Here is an 18,801-nt window from a genome sequence, read left to right as displayed (position 1 = left end):
GAATTTCATCCAACGAGAACTGCTTGACTATCTTCCTGTGCATTTTGAAAGTATAAAGGCTAGACCCAAAATGTGACCAACCTTCAATATTATATGTATAGCTGTAAATATGTTTCTTTTAACAGAATGTTTTGTTTTTAAACTAATTCTTTTCAAGACTTAAATGCAGCATTTATTAAAGTCACAGTATGTGTGCAGAGGTGTATCCATGTGTGTAGCATGCATGAAACCTTTTTAGGTTCTTCTGTCCTAGGAAGAGAAGTCTCCAGTACCAGAAATAATATTTTTTTTTAATAATTTGAGATATACCTGTTGTGTATTTGGTTGTCATGGTTTTTGTTGCTATGGCAACTGAGTTAGATTATTATGGGTTAGCTCAGCCGGTTTCAACCAGCTGAGTGAGCTCTCTGTATATCTGTAAATAAAATGGAGGTTTTGGTTAGCTGCCTGCTCTCTGGCCTCAAGTGATTGCTTCCTACACCGGCTGCCCCAAGGATATAACACTGGCGACGAGGGTGAGACTCGGTGCTGCTCCAGTAACAGAAGGAAGTAGAAGTTAAGGTAAAGAACAAACAAACAAAAAAAGCTGCTTGTTTGCACTGATTGTGAAAGTGAAACTAAAAATCATGGCTACTCTGACCAGGCCCCTGGAGCCTTTTGATGAGAATACAGAGCAGTGGCATGTGTATACTGAGCGTTTTGAGCTTTTTGGTATTGCAAATGACATTACAGAAGCGAAGAAGGTGCCAATATTCTTAACTGTTGTAGGGGCTAAAACCTACTCTCTGCTACGCAGCTTACTACACCCTGTTAAGCCTGAGACTAAATCTTACAGTGACATTGTGGAAATCCTGGGGTCTCATTTCTCCCCAAAACCACTGGTAATTGCTGAAAGATATAGGTTCCACAAAAGAGACCAAAAGGAAGATGAAACAGTTGTACAATTTGTAGCCATTTTAAAAAAGCTAGCAGAACACTGTGAATTTAAAGAGATGTTAAATGATGCCCTGCGTGACAGGTTAGTGTGTGGCCTCTGCAGTGAAGCTATACGGAAGCGCCTACTGACAGAGGCTCAGCTTACCTTACAGAAGGCTGTTGATATTGCTGTCTCCATGGAACTGGCTACAAGGGAGGCACAATACATCGGTGCATCCCCTAGGGTGCAAAAAGTGTCACAAGAACTGACCCACAAAACGGTGCAGAGTCAAGAATGTTACCGCTGTGGTAAGCTGGGTCACCAGGCATCAGAATGCTGGTGTAAGGACCTGGTGTGTCGACACTGTGGCAAAAAGGGACACATTGAGTATGCCTGTAAACAAAAGAAAAAGAGGCCTGTGGTCTGGCCGACAAAAAGAGGAACCTTGCATACCCTAGAGCAGACCCAGGATGATCAAGGTGACACCTCCTCACAAGAGGAAGTGCCACTGCATGTTTTGTCTTTGGCAGCGGGCTCACATGAATACTGGGTAACCCTCTTATTGGAGGGCAAACCTATACGCATGGAACTAGACACCGGTGCAGCTGTCTCGCTGGTTCCTGAGACTGTGTATAAGGAAAAGCTACAGCATCTTCCGCTTAAGGCAACAAAAACTGTTCTGAAGACGTATACAGGTGAAGCTGTGCCCATGTTGGGCACTATTGATGTTAAGGTGGAGCTCAATGGACAGGCGGCTAAATTGCCACTGTTTGTGGTGAGAGGTGACTACCCAGCCTTAATGGGTAGGTCTTGGCTTGGAAAGATTCAACTGAACTGGGCAGAAGTGCACCGGATGACTAAAGAAGAAACCAGTCTAACCCCTATTCTAAGGAAACATGCTGCTGTTTTTGGAGATGATTTGGGAAGTATGAAGGGAATCACTGTGACATTGAACATTAAACCTGACAGTCCACCAAAATATCTGAAAGCCCGAACTGTGCCATAGGCCATCAGGCCAAAAGTTGAAGCAGACCTGGAGCGCCTGGTCACCAATGGAGTCCTAATACCAGTTACCCATAGCTCATGGGCCACTCCTATCGTTCCAATCGTGAAGAAAGATGGCTCTCTCCGGATTTGCAGTGATTTTAAAGTCACTGTCAACCCAGTGTTGTGTGCAGAGCAATACCCGCTTCCCCGCATCGATGACCTCTTCGCAGGCCTGGCTGGGGGACAAAAGTTCAGTAAGATTGATCTGAGTCAAGCATATTTACAGATGCACGTCGATGAAAAGTCCCAAGAGCTGTTGACTATTGTGACTCATAAGGGGCTTTATCGATACTGTCGCCTACCCTTCGGAATAACATCTGCTCCCGCCCTGTTCCAGAGGGCTATGGACCAGATCTTGTGTGGCTTGTCAGGATTCAGTGCTATCTGGATGATATCCTGGTCACTGGAAGAAATGAAGAGGATCACTTAAAGAATTTAGAGGCTACCCTACAAAGACTGGAAGAGTATGGCCTACGAGTTCGCAAAGACAAGTGTGAATTCTTCAAGCCCTCTGTTGAATATTTGGGACACATCATTGATTCTGCAGGTCTTCATAAGGCCCCTGCAAAAGTTAAAGCTATTGTGGAGGCTCCCCCACCTCGAAATGTAAGCCAGCTGCGCTCGTTTCTAGGACTCCTGAACTATTATGGAAAGTTCATCTCACAGTTAGCCACACTGCTAAAACCACTTCATGAGCTCCTTGGGCAGAACAAGGCCTGGAAGTGGACTGAAGCCTGTGATGTTGCGTTTAACAAAGCTAAGGATGCATTGCTAAATTCTGAAGTTCTAACGCACTTTGATCCATCCTTACCACTGCAATTGGCCTGCGATGCCTCCCCTTATGGAGTGGGAGCAGTCGTGTCACATATTATGCCTTCAGGAGAAGAGAGACCTATTGCTTTTGCTTCACGCACTCTAAGCAAAGCAGAAACTAACTACGCCCAAATCGAACGTGAGGCATTAGGAATTGTTTTTGGAATTCGGAAGTTTCATCAGTACCTGTTTGGGCGAAAATTTACTCTTCTCACAGACCATCGACCTCTGACATCAATTTTTGGACCCTACACAGGCATTCCCCCATTAGCTGCTAGTCGTATGCAACGTTGGGCATTGTTACTTTCAGCACACACATATGAAATCAAATATCGGAAATCCACTCTGCACGGCAATGCAGATGGCCTCTCGAGGTTGCCTTTGCCGGTCAAACACCAAGATAGTGCCCAAAAGAAAATCTTCTACTTTGAACAGGTAGAGAATACACCCATCACTGCTACTCAGATAAAGAAGGCAACTCGCGTTGACCCAGTATTGTCCCACGTTATGGACCTGGTGATGCATGGAAAATCTCGACAAACCTCTCCGGTCTCATCCGACCTTGTTCCCTACATGTCCAAGCGGACGGAGTTATCGGTCCAATCTGGTTGTTTGTTGTGGGGGAGACGTGTCATTATTCCACCACCACTGAGATCACAGATGTTAGAACAGCTACATTCCGGTCACTGTGGAATAGTGCGCATGAAGGAAATTGCACGAAGCTATTTTTGGTGGCCTGGACTGGACAGCGCTATTGAAGAGAAGGCAAAAGCTTGTATGTCATGTCAGGGTGTGAGGAATGCACCCCAGTGGGCACCCCTACACCCATGGGACTGGCCTGAAAACCCGTGGCAACGTATTCACGTTGACTTTGCTGGCCCCCTTGAAGGAAGCATGTTCTTGGTGGCAATAGATGCCCATTCTAAATGGCCAGAAGTCTCTATAATGCAGTCCACTTCTGCAGAGAGTACTATCCAAAAACTACGAGGACTCTTTAGTCGTTTTGGTCTGCCAGAACAACTTGTGAGCGACAACGGACCGCAGTTCATTTCTCAGGAGTTTCAAAATTTTATGAAGGCAAATGGGATACACCACATCACGTCAGCACCATATCATCCGTCCACCAACGGATTAGCTGAAAGATTTGTGCAGACAATGAAAAATGCTTTGAAATCAGCAAGGGGACAACACTCCATTCAAAAGCGTCTGGATACCTTTTTACTTTCCTACAGAAACACACCTCATGCTACGACCCACGCATCTCCGGCCTTTCTAATGATGGGATGACAGCTGCGCACTTGCTTTGATCTGCTGAAACCTTCTGAACCCCGACAAATTGTGCAACATCAGCAGCAATATCAAGTCATCAGACGGGCACCCAGAGCAAAAGATCGAACCTTTAGCCCGGGACAGCCAGTTTTGGCTCGGAATTATACTTCCAGAGCTAAATGGGTTCCGGCCACAGTCATCACTCAAACAGGACCTGTTTCCTACACAGTCCGGACTGCAGAGAATCTTACCTGGCGGCGACATGTAGATCAGCTGTTGCCAGGTCATGCCAGTCCTCAGGACCCATCTGAAGTTGAGGGGTCTGACTTCACCTCTTCTGGTGAGGGACCGAATCACAAGTCACCTGTTTCTGACTGTTCTCCTCCATTACTGCCGGCGGCTGAGATACCCCTTTGCCCAGCACGAGCTGATACCACCTCCTCACCTGTTCGTGCTGCGGACCCTGAGCCCCTAGTGCTTTCGGGTGCAATAACACCAGAAGTTCGCCGTAATCCACCTAGAGACAGAAGGCCTCCTCATCGGCTGGATCTTTAGCTAGGGCGAACCCACGGTTATGGGGCAAAATAATCCCCAGGGTTTAGCCGGGAATGGAGGCAGTCTACCCTCCTTCTCTAGTCTAGTGTGTGTTTTATTTAGGGGATGTTCTTATTAGGGGGGGAGGAATATGTTGTGTATTTGGTTGTCATGGTTTTTGTTGCTATGGCAACTGAGTTAGATTATTATGGGTTAGCTCAGCCGGTTTCAACCAGCTGAGTGAGCTCTCTGTATATCTGTAAATAAAATGGAGGTTTTGGTTAGCTGCCTGCTCTCTGGCCTCAAGTGATTGCTTCCTACACCGGCTGCCCCAAGGATATAACAATACCTATCTCATAGAACTGGAACGGACCCCAAAAGGTCATTGAGTCCAGCCTCCTGCCTTCACTAGCAGGACCAAGTACTGATTTTGCCCCAGATTCCTAAGTGGCCCCCTCAAGGATTGAACTCATAACCCTGAGTTTAGCAGGCCAATGCTCAAACCACAGAGTTATCCCTCATAACACACATTGTTATCTATCACATATTGTAAAATTGTAAAGGTAAGGTTAATTTGGCCTTAATTTTAACTCTCATTTAACAAAAAATACTGAAGATACTAAAATACCAGAATATACCGGTACCAATAGTCTGCTTAGTCTGGTATCCACTCCAGTCTCAAAAAATATCCTAGAACTAATTCTTCAAACAAAAGCATAAACCCCATATAAACTGCCTACGTTTGTGCAATACTATCTGATCTGGGGAAGCATGCAGACAGATAGCTCATGTAATTTTATCCTAGCTAGTGTAACTGTAGAAGCAACTTTTATTCATACAAAACACAAAATTTATTAATGCTAACTTTATCTAATCTTTTTGTCTTCAATAATATTCAGCAGGAGTGCCACAGATTATAAATATTTGGCTGAGCGAAATGAGGCCCTATACTGCAATTGTTTATAGGTCAAAGAACTAATTGGTGGCAGCCATTAACACACCAGCATAGCAATACCCTCCATATCAGCTCTGCCAGTTTTCCACAATAGAGTTTAACAAGCTGACACCTTGAATGACTTATCTCGCAGACAGAAAGAAAAAAATAGTGGAAGGTTATAGGGGTGGGGCAGGAGAGAATCGAGGTGCACCCAGAGATCCTGTTATTAGAGGAGAATGGGGAGGAGGGAACACAGTAATCTTGGTTTTGGGGGAGGGAGAAGAGGGAGCATGGAGGGGAAGGAGAGAGCACACAGAGCCCCTGGCAGGGGGGGAAGTGGGGCACCCTGAAGAGAGGAATAAGGGGGCACACACAGCCCTTGGCATGAAGAAGGGGGGTTCAGGGAGCACCTGAAATAGAGGGCAACATTTCCAAGAATGTGATTATGGAAAAATACATTGTTTTACTCATGTTAAAAGTCTCCCATCCATTTCACTGAGGAGCTCTAGCATCTCTACACTTTGGAGCAGGGACTTGAAATTTAGCAGAACTGTCACCTTTGTGCTACAGATGTGCCTTTGGCTGTCCTTGTGAAAATTCACTGAAATTTGGCCAACATATAAGCCTCTGAAAATCTCAGTTTGCACATGGTCAGTAGAGTTGTTAGAGTTTGGCAGATAAATTAGCTGAAGACTCTGTCTGCACTGAGAATGCTTCAACCCCTCACAGCTCCAACATGCCAACTAAAGCACACATAGCAACTGAGCATGCTCCACCCCAGGGTGCTAGGGGCTGATCAGGACTTCCCCTGCAATTGCTCCTCCTAGCTGCCAGGGGCAACTGTGGTACTCAGCACTAAGAATAGGATAACAATTTCTTCTGTGCTCTCAATGACCCTCTCCCCATGGTGGTTGTCCAGATAGCACAGAGGAGAAAGACAAAGTACCCTGATTGGAGTGCTGAGGGTTGCGGAGCTAGGGGTGGGAGATAAGACAAGAGCTGGGGGAGGGGGCAGGAGGGAGAGGAAGCCTGGGACTGGCTGGAGGGGGCAATGAGAGAAGACAGGTACAGGCTAGAAGAGGCAGGGGGTCCTTTGGAAAATATAGCATGTGCTCTACTCACGTAATTAATGACTGTATAATAATGGATGCACACAAAGGGGCAAATTCAGATTGCACAAGCAGTGTTTACTGCGGGATTTCCCAACTTTTCACTCCTTGGATTTGCAGCCTTAATGTTAACTTGGCAGTATAAAATTACATTTTAAAATTTTTCATTTTTCCCCCGCCTCCCACAGTAGAGACAGTGGATCAGATTCTTAAGTGGTATAAATTGGAACAGCTCTATTGATTTTAATAGAGCCGTGCCAATTTACAGCAGATGAGAATCTGGTGCATTAATTTTAATTCCCTTCTAAAGAAGGCCCTCACACATCAACCTCATATGCCTCTAGTAATTTCTTTTTTCCCCCTTGACCTTGTCTATTTTTGTTATGTCTTAGAGATGTGGTGACCAAAAGGGAATGTGGTATTCAAGGCAATGGATTAATACCCATTTATATAATGGTATAATAATATTTTCTGCATTATTTCTTAGCCCCTTTAACCTAATATTTTATTCACTCTTCTGACCAGTGTTGTACATTGAGCAAACATCTTCAGTGTACTGGCCACAATATCATCTGTCTTTTTTCTGCAAATTACAACTAATTCATGCATAAGTAAATTGAGTAATTTAAATTATTCCTTTCTTTCAATGTGCAGCTTTATGCTCTTCTAGGCTGAATTCATCTGCTCTTGTGTAACCCAATTACTAAATTTCCAAATCCTCCAGGTTCCTCATAATCCTCCCCACTGCTGTCTAACCTAAATTATTTTGTTTCATCAGCAAAATTTGTTTTATCATTATTCAACACTTCTCCTGTTATTCCTTACACGATTCCTATTGACCTCTTTCCCTGATGAAATTTGGTCCTATACTTTGATTTCTATCACTTAACTAGTTTTCACTTAATGTCAGGGTTCTACTTCTCACACTGAGGTTATCAAGTTTCTTTCATTATTATAATTAGCAGCTGTTTTATTAACTAATATCTAAAATCCTTGACGCAGTCTCTTGTGTGGCTTCATTTACATTTGCTGGTTTAAATTAACATTAATTTGTTAACTTTTTAAAAGAATTCTAACAGGTCAGACAGTTTTACCAATCCAAAACCAGGCTGATTGTCTCTATCATTCTACTCATCCAGGTTCGTTATAGATCTTATCTAGTAATTTGCTCAATTAAATTCCCTAGCACTGAGATAAGGCTCACCAGTCTAATTCTTGGAATCCCCCTTAGAATCTTTCCCTGCCCCCACCCATAGATAAGTATAAAGTTGGCTACCCTTTAGTCTTCCAATATTGTACCTGTATTTACCAAATACCCATTTATTGTCAGTAGTTCAATTAGCTGATTCTTTAGCTGTTTCAGATCCCTTGGGTAAATGCCATCTGATCTGGCTATTTATTGCATTTAATTCCTTGAATTGTTTCAAACTTTTTATATCTATCTATTGCTACCTCTGATAATGCATTGCCTTGCCTATCTATAAACAGTACCCATATCCTCTGTGCTGAAGTCCCATACAAAGAAAAAATGTAATTACTCCAGAATTGGTTTATCCTCTTAGATTGTTCCTTTATGTCATGTGTTCTAACAGGCTAACTGACTATCCCAGAGGCTTCCAACACCACTATTGATGTACTTACAGAATATTTTATTGGGTGTATATCTTTGGTCCATTGTTCTTCAAATAGCCTCTTTAGCTCCAAAACTTTTATATTAAAAACCAGATAGTAGAGGCACCCATACCAAGCTCTGGATGCCTGTTACACCACTTAAAATTCACAATAACAACAATAAAAAAATTACACTGACCTTTACATTGACTTCCAGCATTCCTAGAATTATAAGCCAAAGTGTCAGCAAAACTTAATTATCCCATGAGAATATATAACCCCATCCATCCCTTATCCCATCTTCTCCCTAAATGCCCCCCCCTCCAAAAAAATATAACTTTTGAAATGGGCTCTTACCTCTCACTACTCCACTCACCCAGCACAGGACAGGATTTATTCCAGTTTTTCCTGTCAGGGTCCTCTCCAGTCTTTTCTTTCCAAATAAAGACTATGAAATTTTTAATGTATAGCACTGGTCTCCCACCCAATCTGTCTTTCTTCTATAGTTTACAGCCAGGAATTACTGTATCCCATTGATTGCTTTTATCAGCCCTGTATTCTTCTGATGCCAGACACTCAGGCTCACCCATGGTTGCGTTTAAGCTCCTTACACTGGTGTAATAAGCATTTTTCAATTTTTATTACTTCATTGGGTTGCTTCTCTTTAAGGGTGTCCCTTTTGCCAGGACCCAGCACAACCAAAATTACTACCTTATTTTCTTCTGGGATACATACTTCATGATAATGAGTGGGCTGAACAGTAGTTAATAAACTGGGTGTTCATATATAAGAACCCCAAAAGGAGAAAAAGAAACCTACCAGAAAACATACAAAGAAAAATAGTCCTTCTGGAATGAAAAGTGTGTTTGCATTCCCTTATCTCCTGCTCTAGAGGAAAAGATTATGGCTGAATGGGAATGTCCCAGTAAATCTAAATAATTTTACAGGCGTGTGAACACACAGGATTTTTCACTAACAGGCAACTGTTTGTTGGGAATGTTGCGACTCATCAAAAGTGATCTATCTTCACGTGTCAACCTGTTAGCTCAATTCAGTAAGTACACCATCAGAGTATAGACCATATGTGGGCATTTTTCTCCTTTTAAAAACAGCATTATACAATATCAATAAAGCACACACTAAATGGATTAAACTGTCTAACTAACAGATCTCACACAGTAATTGTCAATGAAGAATCATCACTGGATAGTGGGATTCTGCAGGGATCAGTTCTAGGCCTGACACTATTCAATATTATTCTCCATGATCGGGAAAGTAAATATAAAATCATTGCTGATAAAGTTTACTGATTACACAAAAATTTTGTGCATGGAATCTTAAATGATGAGAACAGAGCAGTTTTACAGAGCAATCTGGGTTGCTTGGTAAGCTGGGCTTATTCGAAGAAAATGTGTTTGTATACAACTGCAAGGTCATGCATCCAGGACCACGGAATGCAAGCTATACCTTCAGAAAGGGAGACTGTATCCTGGTAAGTAGTAAAGGAACAGGTTTTACAGGTCATAGTGGACAAACAACTGTATATGAGCTCCCAGTGTGATGCTGTGACAAAGGTATAACATGATCCTTGGATGTATAAACAAGGGAGTAGTGAGTAGTACTAGGGAGGTGAGTTTACCACTGTAGATGGCGTGGTGAGAACAATACTAGAATACTGCCTTCAGTTCTGATGCACACATTTTTAAATGATATTGAAAAATTGGAGAGGATGCAGAAAATAGATACAAAAATTGAATTCAAGGGCTTGTAAAAAAGCATTAAAGAGAGAAATGTGAAGCTCAATCTGTTTAGCTTATCAAAAAGAAAACTGAGAGGTGAATTGACTAGGGTGTAGATATACCTTTATGGGGAGAAAATACCAGGTACTAAAGGACTCCTTACCCTAGTGGAGAAATGCATAACAAGAACCAGTGGTAAGATGTTTAAGCCAGATAAATTCAAATTAGAAATAAGGCACAATTTTTTAAACAGTGAGAGTGATCAACTATTGGAACAAACTACCAAAGGAAGTGGTGGATTCTCCATCTCTTGAAGTCTTCAAATCAACACTACGTGACTTTCTGGAATATATGTTTTAGTCAGACACAGTTATTGGGCTCAATACAAGGAAAACTGGGTGAAATTCTATGGACTATGTTACATAGGAGGCCACAACAGACTATCTTAATGTCCCTTCTGGCCTTAAAAACTATGAATCACTCACATAGTGTGATGCTAAAGCTTCCAAGTTTGGCAAGCATGGTATAGACATTACCCTGAGTCATACTATGGCTCCACAACAGCCATGGGGCAGATTCTACAGAGCCTATACATCCAAAATCTCCTAATTTTGATTATTTAAGGCATTCATTCTCTTCCAATGTTACTTCTTAAAAAAGAAGGGAATTGTAATAAACCTGAAGCCTGAAATGAAACTGTAGAACTAAAGACATGTGAATAATTAGTATACCTCACAAAATATAGTAAATCAAAACAACTTGAAACCAACCATTCATTTATCATCATTTTATGTCTTTGTTTTACATTTTCTTTTTTGGAGGGGTTAAACAGGGGCTTTTAATAAAGCTGTGACTTTAAAAGGCCATGTTGCAAAATGTTTTGCTAAGCCTTTGCCTTGTCATATACAAGACTAGTTTAGTTAAAGCTCCCGTAGATGAGTTAAAAAGGCAGGTGAAAGTTAAATAATAAAAAAAAAACTATTTCAAATAGCATTTAATAAAAAAAGGAGAAAGAGACACAAACATCAACCCTGGAAGTATTAAAAGCACGTTCTGAAATCCACTGTGATGACAGTTTAAAGAAAGCAGCTTTTATGTGCTACTGAGCCCAGCTCTGCAATGTCTTTTAAATGCAATTGTTTACCTAAAAATACAAGCAAGGGCCAGAATCTGGCCTGGAAGAGTCACCTTTTGATTGCACACACTGAACTGAATCCTTAACTAATAAATTGTTCCACACCTTTGTCTGAAACAAGAAAGGCAAAGGTCTGCATTTTCTCACAAGAATGCACAAGCCTCCTCCAAAGTAATATGGTTTTCTACATCTAAGTCTCAGTATTTGTTGACTTAAAGAGTTTGTGTGAGTGACAATGCACATCACTGGTTTGTTACTTCTGTCATCTGTGCTACTGAGTGTACCTTGACTCAGATCAAAGTTGAAAGCTTCTAAAAAGATACACAAACCACAATGTGACAAATAGCATGCTTTGTTTGACACAGCAAACAAGAAATTACTTTCATCAACCCAGGAAAAGAATCCCATGTTTTCAGTGCTAATTCTGAAGTCTGCAATGATAGAGCTAGAGGTTTACTTCATTCTCAAGGAATGAGCGCCTTTCAAAAAATAAAGAAAGAAGCAGAAACAAATCTGATGCATTACATGCTGGTGATCTTTACAAATTCAAAAACTACCGCTACAACATGTATTTGTTAAAAGTAAAATTTATACTTTTATTTAACTAAATTGATTTCCCTCAAATAGAAAATATCTGCTGTTGAGCAAATAGTTATCTATTACCTATAATTTCTTTTTTTAAAACATATTCTGAGCTTCCTAGGTATGTTCAAAACTAGACACTCAGGATGTATTCAACACTAGGCATTCCAATAGCTTGCACATTTAATAATGATGTGCATAATAAATATTGCATATAATATATAATATATATTTATATATTTATAATATTTGTAGAGATATTTTGAGGGCTAGTTGTATGGTGCTTTTGGAAATGTAAAGCACTACAGACATATAAATCCTAAGTATGATGTATATCATCGGAACACAGAATTTTTGTCACTGGAAGTGCATGTTAAATAAAAATTAAAGAAACATCTGTGAGGTCACATTTGGCCCAAAACATAGTTTAGTTTTAAAAAACAAAACAAAAACAAAGTAACTTTCCCTTAGATTGATTCTTCCTTCCCTGCAATGGAAAAGGTATTTCATGCAAAAGGCATGATCTGAAGCCTACTGAAATCAACGGCAGTCTTTCCATAGACTTCAATAAGATCTGGATGAGGCCACTAACATCCCTGCCCTGATTATAATCTAAGCATTACATCATTGTGCTAGAGAATTAGTGGCTAAACGTGAAATTGACTAGAAACAGAGAAATGCAAAGAGCAAACAAATAGCAGAATAAAAACATATTAATAGAATAGATAACAAAACACAGTTAAAAAGGATAAAAGAGCCAGTCAATCCTTTCAATTCTCCAGCTCCACCTTTCCCCTAAAAAAAACTTCCACTGGGCATACAGGAAGGTTCTGCAACACTGTGCTCTCCACTGAGCTGAGGCCTATCTGCACAGATTCACCAAATCCAACCTCCCACACACAGCAGAACTCCACAAGTCTGTTATCCTCCTTAACCCACTCAAACTGTGTGCATGGCATATGACATCAGTATGACTGACCCTAATGTGAATTATTGTCTTGTATTCTTTTAGTACCCTAGATATTGTTTACAATGATAAAATATCACTATCTTTCTGCACACAGATGCTATTCCCAGCCTACTCAAGCAGTGTCCACACACTTCGAGTTTGGTTTATTAACACAGAAATTAATTATATAATATGAAGTTTGCTTCAAAGCTTCACTCCAAGCTTGGCTGCTCCTCAGGTTCCTACCTCAGATCAGCTCAATCCACATCCTAGATCTTCTCTTCCAAGAAAGCTACTCCCACCTTCCGTATATCCACATGGTGCAACAAGCCACCTAACTCAGTGAGTTAGCTATACTCACTTAGGACTTGTGTACACTTAAAATACTGCAGTGGCACAGCTGCACCACTATCGTCTTTCACAATAGTGCTACCTACACTGACAGCAGGGGTTCTCCTGTCAGAGTAGATAATCCACCTCCCCAAGAGAGGCAGTAGCTAGATGGACAGAAAAATTCTTCTGACGACCTAGCGCTGTCTACATGGGGATTTAGGTTGTTTTAACAATGCTGCTCAGAGATGTGGATTTTTCACACCTTTGACTGACGTTGTTAAACTGACCTAATTTTCTAGTGTAGACCCAAGCCTTAGGTTGCAATTCTACAAAGATAAACTAGGCAGATGGACCCCTGTGCTTGTGATGTCCTTGTTTGCAGGAACGGGGCCTTAACTCTTTTGCAGAAGGATTAACAAAGTAGGGTGCTAACAAAGTAGGGTGTTTCAGGCAAACACTTCCAACTTATTACATAGAATTATACTGTTCACTGTATAGTCTGTTCAAAAGAAGGCTGTAAAACTCATCCATTCTAGAGAGATTCATGAGTTCAGCAATTTAAAAACATATAATTAACACCGTAAATTAAAGAGAAAATTACAGCACTACACAAGCATAGAGAAAACTGGTATCGTTAACAACGTATCCATCCACTTTCAAACCAGGCCACATCTTCTTTATGTTAATCTATTTAAAGTAACTTTAGCTACCTTGCGTTTCTAGTGTACACTCCTATTAAAAGGTGCCACTTAATAAGAAATGGCAATTAAAGAGGCATGTTTCTCTCTAGAAGACTGCAATGTGGATATTAACTTATTCTTGACTGTGTGTCAGCTAATACAAACATTTCAGTTTAGCAGCCATATGAAAATTAAACTACTGTAAGAGCAGTGCTTAATTTGTAATGAAAAAGGTGCCAGGGCTCAAGCAATTAGGTGCCAGGGCTCAAGCAATTTTTTTACTTTCATAACTGATGCGGCAAGTCTAGAAGTACTGGGGCTATTAACTGCCAAACCTAGAGGTGTCAGGGCTCAGCCCTGGCAAGCCCCAGCACAAATTAAGCACTGTGTCAGAGTTAAAAAAAAACAAACTGATATGACATTGATTTTCTTTTAATTTCAATCAAAGCATAGTAGCCTTGAATCAGAGGGATCATTATTACTGAAAACTTTATAAAGTGTACGGGACGAATTTAGTTGGGTACAATAAAAATAGAAGGGTATGAAAACATTTTCTTTAAAAGACTCCTATTTGCAATTTTTAAAAGAATCAGTTGCTGGCTGTTGAGGACACATGCTCACTATTACAACAAAAACGTGTAATGATATACCTAAAAGTCACCAACATTCTGGATCAAATTCATGCCTGGTAAAAATCTAATGAAGCCCATGTAGTTACACCAGAAATAAATTTCCACAGTGTATCCATACTAATAATGAATTATGCAGGTGATTTTTGTATTGCAGCAATGGGTTACCTCATTTTGCAAATAAACATAAACACTGAGGTATTGTAAGATCTCTAAGAATGGAAATCTTTTAACTTTAATCTTGGTATTGCTTAGGATATCTGAAGACACATTTTCTGGTTCCTTTCAATGAGGTAGCACTGTTGATGTTTTCACTGACTTCTAACTGTGTGCTTTTTGAAAATTGAATAAAGAGCTCTCTTTTCTTCAGGCTGGAGAGCACTTTCATATGGTATTATGGTGTCATGTTTAATTTTTTTTTGATGTTCTTCACCTACTGAATTGCAGCTTCATAAAGTGGTTGTTTTATTATTTTCTCCCCCATATCTATAAAAATAACTGTTTTAGTCATTTTTAAGGTGGCTGCTTTAATACTTTAATAGTCTTGAAGATGGAGACTATTACATACACATACAAATACCTGTTTATAACTTTTCCCTCTGCTAGTTCAGATCTGTAATTTGAGTAGATATTTATATCTGCTGAAAAGAAATACATCAACAGATCAACCACCTATTTTCTATCTGGATGACTTTAAAAGCAATTTCTCTTCTATTTTCCAGCAAATGTATCTATAAAAAAGAGGAACAATTAAATACATTGAAATGCTATTTCTGTATTATTGAAGGTAGAGTGGCCCCCGAGTACCTTGAATGGTCCCTTACAATATGCCCTAATTACTTACGCTAAACCAGTGCATCTTAACCTTTTTTTAATTTACAGACCTCTAAAAAAATGTCAAATGGAAGTGCGGACACTTTTTGAACTCTTAGACATACTCTGCGTACCCACAGAGGTGTGCAGAACACAGGTTGAAAATCACTGTTCTATGGTAACGACAACCTTTTGCGGACCCCTTAGACCAGGAGTTCTCAGGACAAATTTTTTGTCCTCAGAGTCTGGCCACCCACTCTTGCTGGTGGCCGATCTCACACTTTCCCCTAAAATACTTAATTACCTTGAGGAAAATCAAGTAAATATGAACATATACATATCCAAATCCTTTTAATTTATTTATTGTTAGCTAGTAAGTCTGTTGTGAAGAGTGATATTAATAAACATGCAATTATCACTTTTCACAGCAGACTTATTCAGCTCTGGCAAGCTTGGGGACAAATTAAGCCCTGGATGGGGGGTCTGGGGAGGCAGCAGGGATAATGGGGGAGGGGCTGGAGTCTGAAGCCCCACGGCAAGAGCCTGTGGTCTGCCACTGCACAGCCAGAGCCCAGAGATGGAGCCCGAAGCCCCTCAGCCACAACCTGCCATCCCATCACCCCAGAGCTGACGCCCAAAGCCTGAGCCCCACTTCCCTGGGAAGGTGGGGAATTCACTGGCTGCCTGCTCCTCCAGCATTGTGCTCCAGGTGTCTCTAGAGGGGGGCAGAGCCCAATCCCTGCTGGTGGTCCCAGCAATCAACACCGAGGCAGTGCATCCAGGAGCAACAGGGAGCAGGAAGGGCCACTATTTTGCCACCCATCCCCACTCCATCAATCCACAAGAAAGCCACTTGTGGTCACAAGAAAAGCCCCTGATGGCCGCATTTGAGAAACGCTGCCTTAGACATATTCTGCGGACTCTCGGGGATCCAAAGACCACAGGTTGAAAACTACTGTGCTAAACAGTCTGTTACATCTTACATTTTGCTGTGACATGCGGAGTAGTTTTCCCAGACCTGCAGAAGAGTTCTATGTGGCTCAAAAGCTTGTCTTTCTCATCAGTGGAAGTTAGTCCAATAAAAGATATTACCTCATCCACCTTGTCTCTCTAATATCCTGGAACTGACATGGCAACAACTACATTGCATGCACTTCTGTAATACGTCACAAAATACTCCATTTTAGTTTGTAAATATGTTAGGAACATATCTCTGAGCAGCAAGAGAGACCAACAAGGAGATGACCACTACTATGGCATTCCAGGCTTTCCACACAGACAAATAGGTTATACCTTAGAAGCAACTGGGAAGACAGGAGAAGGCCAAAATGAGATTGGAGCAGCTTTTATGAGTGAACTGCCCTCTGATTGGCTGGCCCTTTTAAAATGCAATGAAAGCTGATTAAACCAGCCAGATGGAGGGAAAGCTGCTCATGACTAAGGACCTGACTTAATGTGCCCAGTCCATTTGAGGGAAAATGGGATTTAAGTGTAAAGGATAGCCAGAAAACCAGCCGAAAAAGCCTAGATTAATCAACTATAACTATTCTTACCAGCAGTCCTGGATATGTTTGTTCTGGGGCTTCCTTTGTGTGACAATAAATTGTCTATGATGGTAAACAAAAAGCCCTGATCTGTGGAATATTTTCACTGAAACCCAAAGGGTAGAAGTAGTGGATGTTTCTGCCCTCAAAATCTGAAATTGTATGCAAAGTGATGCAGCAAAATGGCTTACATGACTTGATGTACCCCTTTCAGCACCAAAAAAAAAAAAGAAAATGGAAACATAGGCCCTGACCCTACAATCACTTACGCACAAGAAGAGTGCCACTGTCAGAGACTAGTCATGTGAATAAAGTTAAACACAAGTGAAAGTATTTATGGGATTGGGGCCTTCAAGACCTCACAGTGCCCAATGGGGCCCAGATTCCTAATTCTCTACAAGCTCCTACAAAGTAAATAGTAATACCCTGTTTCTATTTCACTGAGGAACCACTACAAGAACTTAGCAAGAGTGGTGGTGGAACCTCCATTGCTGGAAAATTTTAAATTAAGATTGTTTTATGATAAATTATAATTTAGCCAAAAGAGAATTAATTCAGAGAAATCTCAGAGCCTATGTTCTGCAGGAGGTCAGACTAGAGAACCACAGCGGCCGCTTCTGACCATATCATCTATGAATAGAGGTTTGCCAAAGTGATATTTCAAAGCCAACTGTTTCTACATACAAAAATCTGATTTTTTTTAAAAAAGTATTTATTTCTGACAGATAGCTCAAAACAGCTGAGCAAATTTTGCTCCAATTTCCCCCCGCACAAAAATATCACAATAGGACAAAACAGAAGAAAACTACTTTTTTTTAAGGCAGATATATTAACTGAAGCTGGGTGTAGTAATTATGATGGAACATAAGAGCGGAGTCTGTGCTTGCTGCAGGGATCCACGGTGGGAACCTCTTTGCTGAGCAGCAATTGTGTGGTTGCCAGGAGTGCCACGTTAGATGGCCAGTGCTCCCTGGCAGTCGGCGGGAGGGGACTGCAGCAAAACTACTGCTGGTTGAAAGTTTGAGACAGAGAAAAGGTGTTGGGGAGGAAAAAAGTGGGGAAGCAGATTTTTTTTTTGCCATTTAAATTTTGTGTAAAGTTCAAAAAATTGGGACGCAATGGTGAAAGCTACTCCCCCCCTATTTCCCACCCAGCTTTCATCAGTGCCCCTCATATGGTCGCAATAAGGCTGACCAGAGCTAAGGAGCCCCCAAGTCCCGGGCGGCTCAGCATAGGGCCTTGCCCCTCCCCCAGTGGGGGCGCAGCTGGCCCCCACCAAAGGGACGGAGGGCAGCGCAACGCTCAGGAAATCAGACAACATCGCGCAGGGCGCGCGCCGCTTTGTCTAGCCCCGCCCGCCCGGTGGAGTGCTCCGCGCGCGTTCGAAAGGCACAGCTTCACTCAGGGGCACGAGGACACACCGACCGTTGGGGCAGTAGCCACGTGCCCCTGGCCTGTCCCTTCCAGCGGCAAAGCCTCAGGGCCTAACGCCCACATTCCACACTCCTCCCTCGCGGTACATGAACTTCCGGGCTGCGCGCGCCCTCGCCTCCTTGACGTCCCGCCCGCCCACTTGCGCGGCACGCACGCGTACGCCTTGGTTTCTGCCTCGCGTTGCCGTGGGGGCGGGGGCGGGCTGTGATAAAGCTTGGGCGTTGTGTTGCTAAGCAACCCGATCCGGACCGTGGCGACAGGAGCAGGTTGGTGTTAAAAAGACAGTAACAGTCTCCATGGGACGAGCCCAGGGGGGCTGCAGAGTCCCCTGGCAGGGTGGGTGTTTGTATCGGGGGCGGACTACAGGAGCCAATAAGAGGGGGCAGGGAGGCCAATGGGGTGTGTGGGAACCAGCAGGAGCCATTGGGTGGGTGGGAACCAGGGGCCAATAAGCAGGCCCAGTAAGGGGGGGGGGCACTGTGATGGGGGGGAGCAGAGGCCATTAGTGAGCTGAGGAAGCAGGGGGCCAATAAGGGGGGCAGTGTGTGCTGGGGAGGACAGGAGCCAGTAAGGAGAGAGGTGCTGGGTGCATTCAGGAGCAGAGGCCATTGTAGGAAGAGAGACTGAAGGGGGAAGCAAAGGCAGATGAGAAGGGAGGGCTGGTTCTGTGGGAGATGAGTGGGAGGGTTGATAAATGAGGGAGACTCGTGCAAAGACAGGCTACTGT

General features: G+C 42.2%; 1 protein-coding gene across 4 annotated transcripts in view; it reads left to right on the top strand.

Moving 5' to 3' along the window:
- The first annotated feature begins 18,054 nt into the window (after positions 1–18,054).
- RNF32 (ring finger protein 32) overlaps positions 18,055–18,801 on the top strand; it is a 57,649-nt gene continuing 56,902 nt past the window's right edge. The window contains exon 1 of one of the 4 annotated variants that reach the window (XM_045003196.1): positions 18,055–18,340. The gene's annotated coding sequence lies outside the window, so the exon portion shown is untranslated. Of the gene's footprint in view, positions 18,411–18,801 lie in introns of all 4 variants that reach the window. The other 3 variants (XM_045003199.1, XM_045003197.1, XM_045003198.1) reach the window with 3 other exon arrangements.

This window comes from Mauremys mutica, chromosome 2, assembly GCF_020497125.1.
Source record: "Mauremys mutica isolate MM-2020 ecotype Southern chromosome 2, ASM2049712v1, whole genome shotgun sequence".
NCBI lineage: Eukaryota > Metazoa > Chordata > Testudines > Geoemydidae > Mauremys > Mauremys mutica.
Note: the sequence above shows the minus strand (reverse complement) of the source record. Positions and strands in the feature narration are given on the sequence as shown.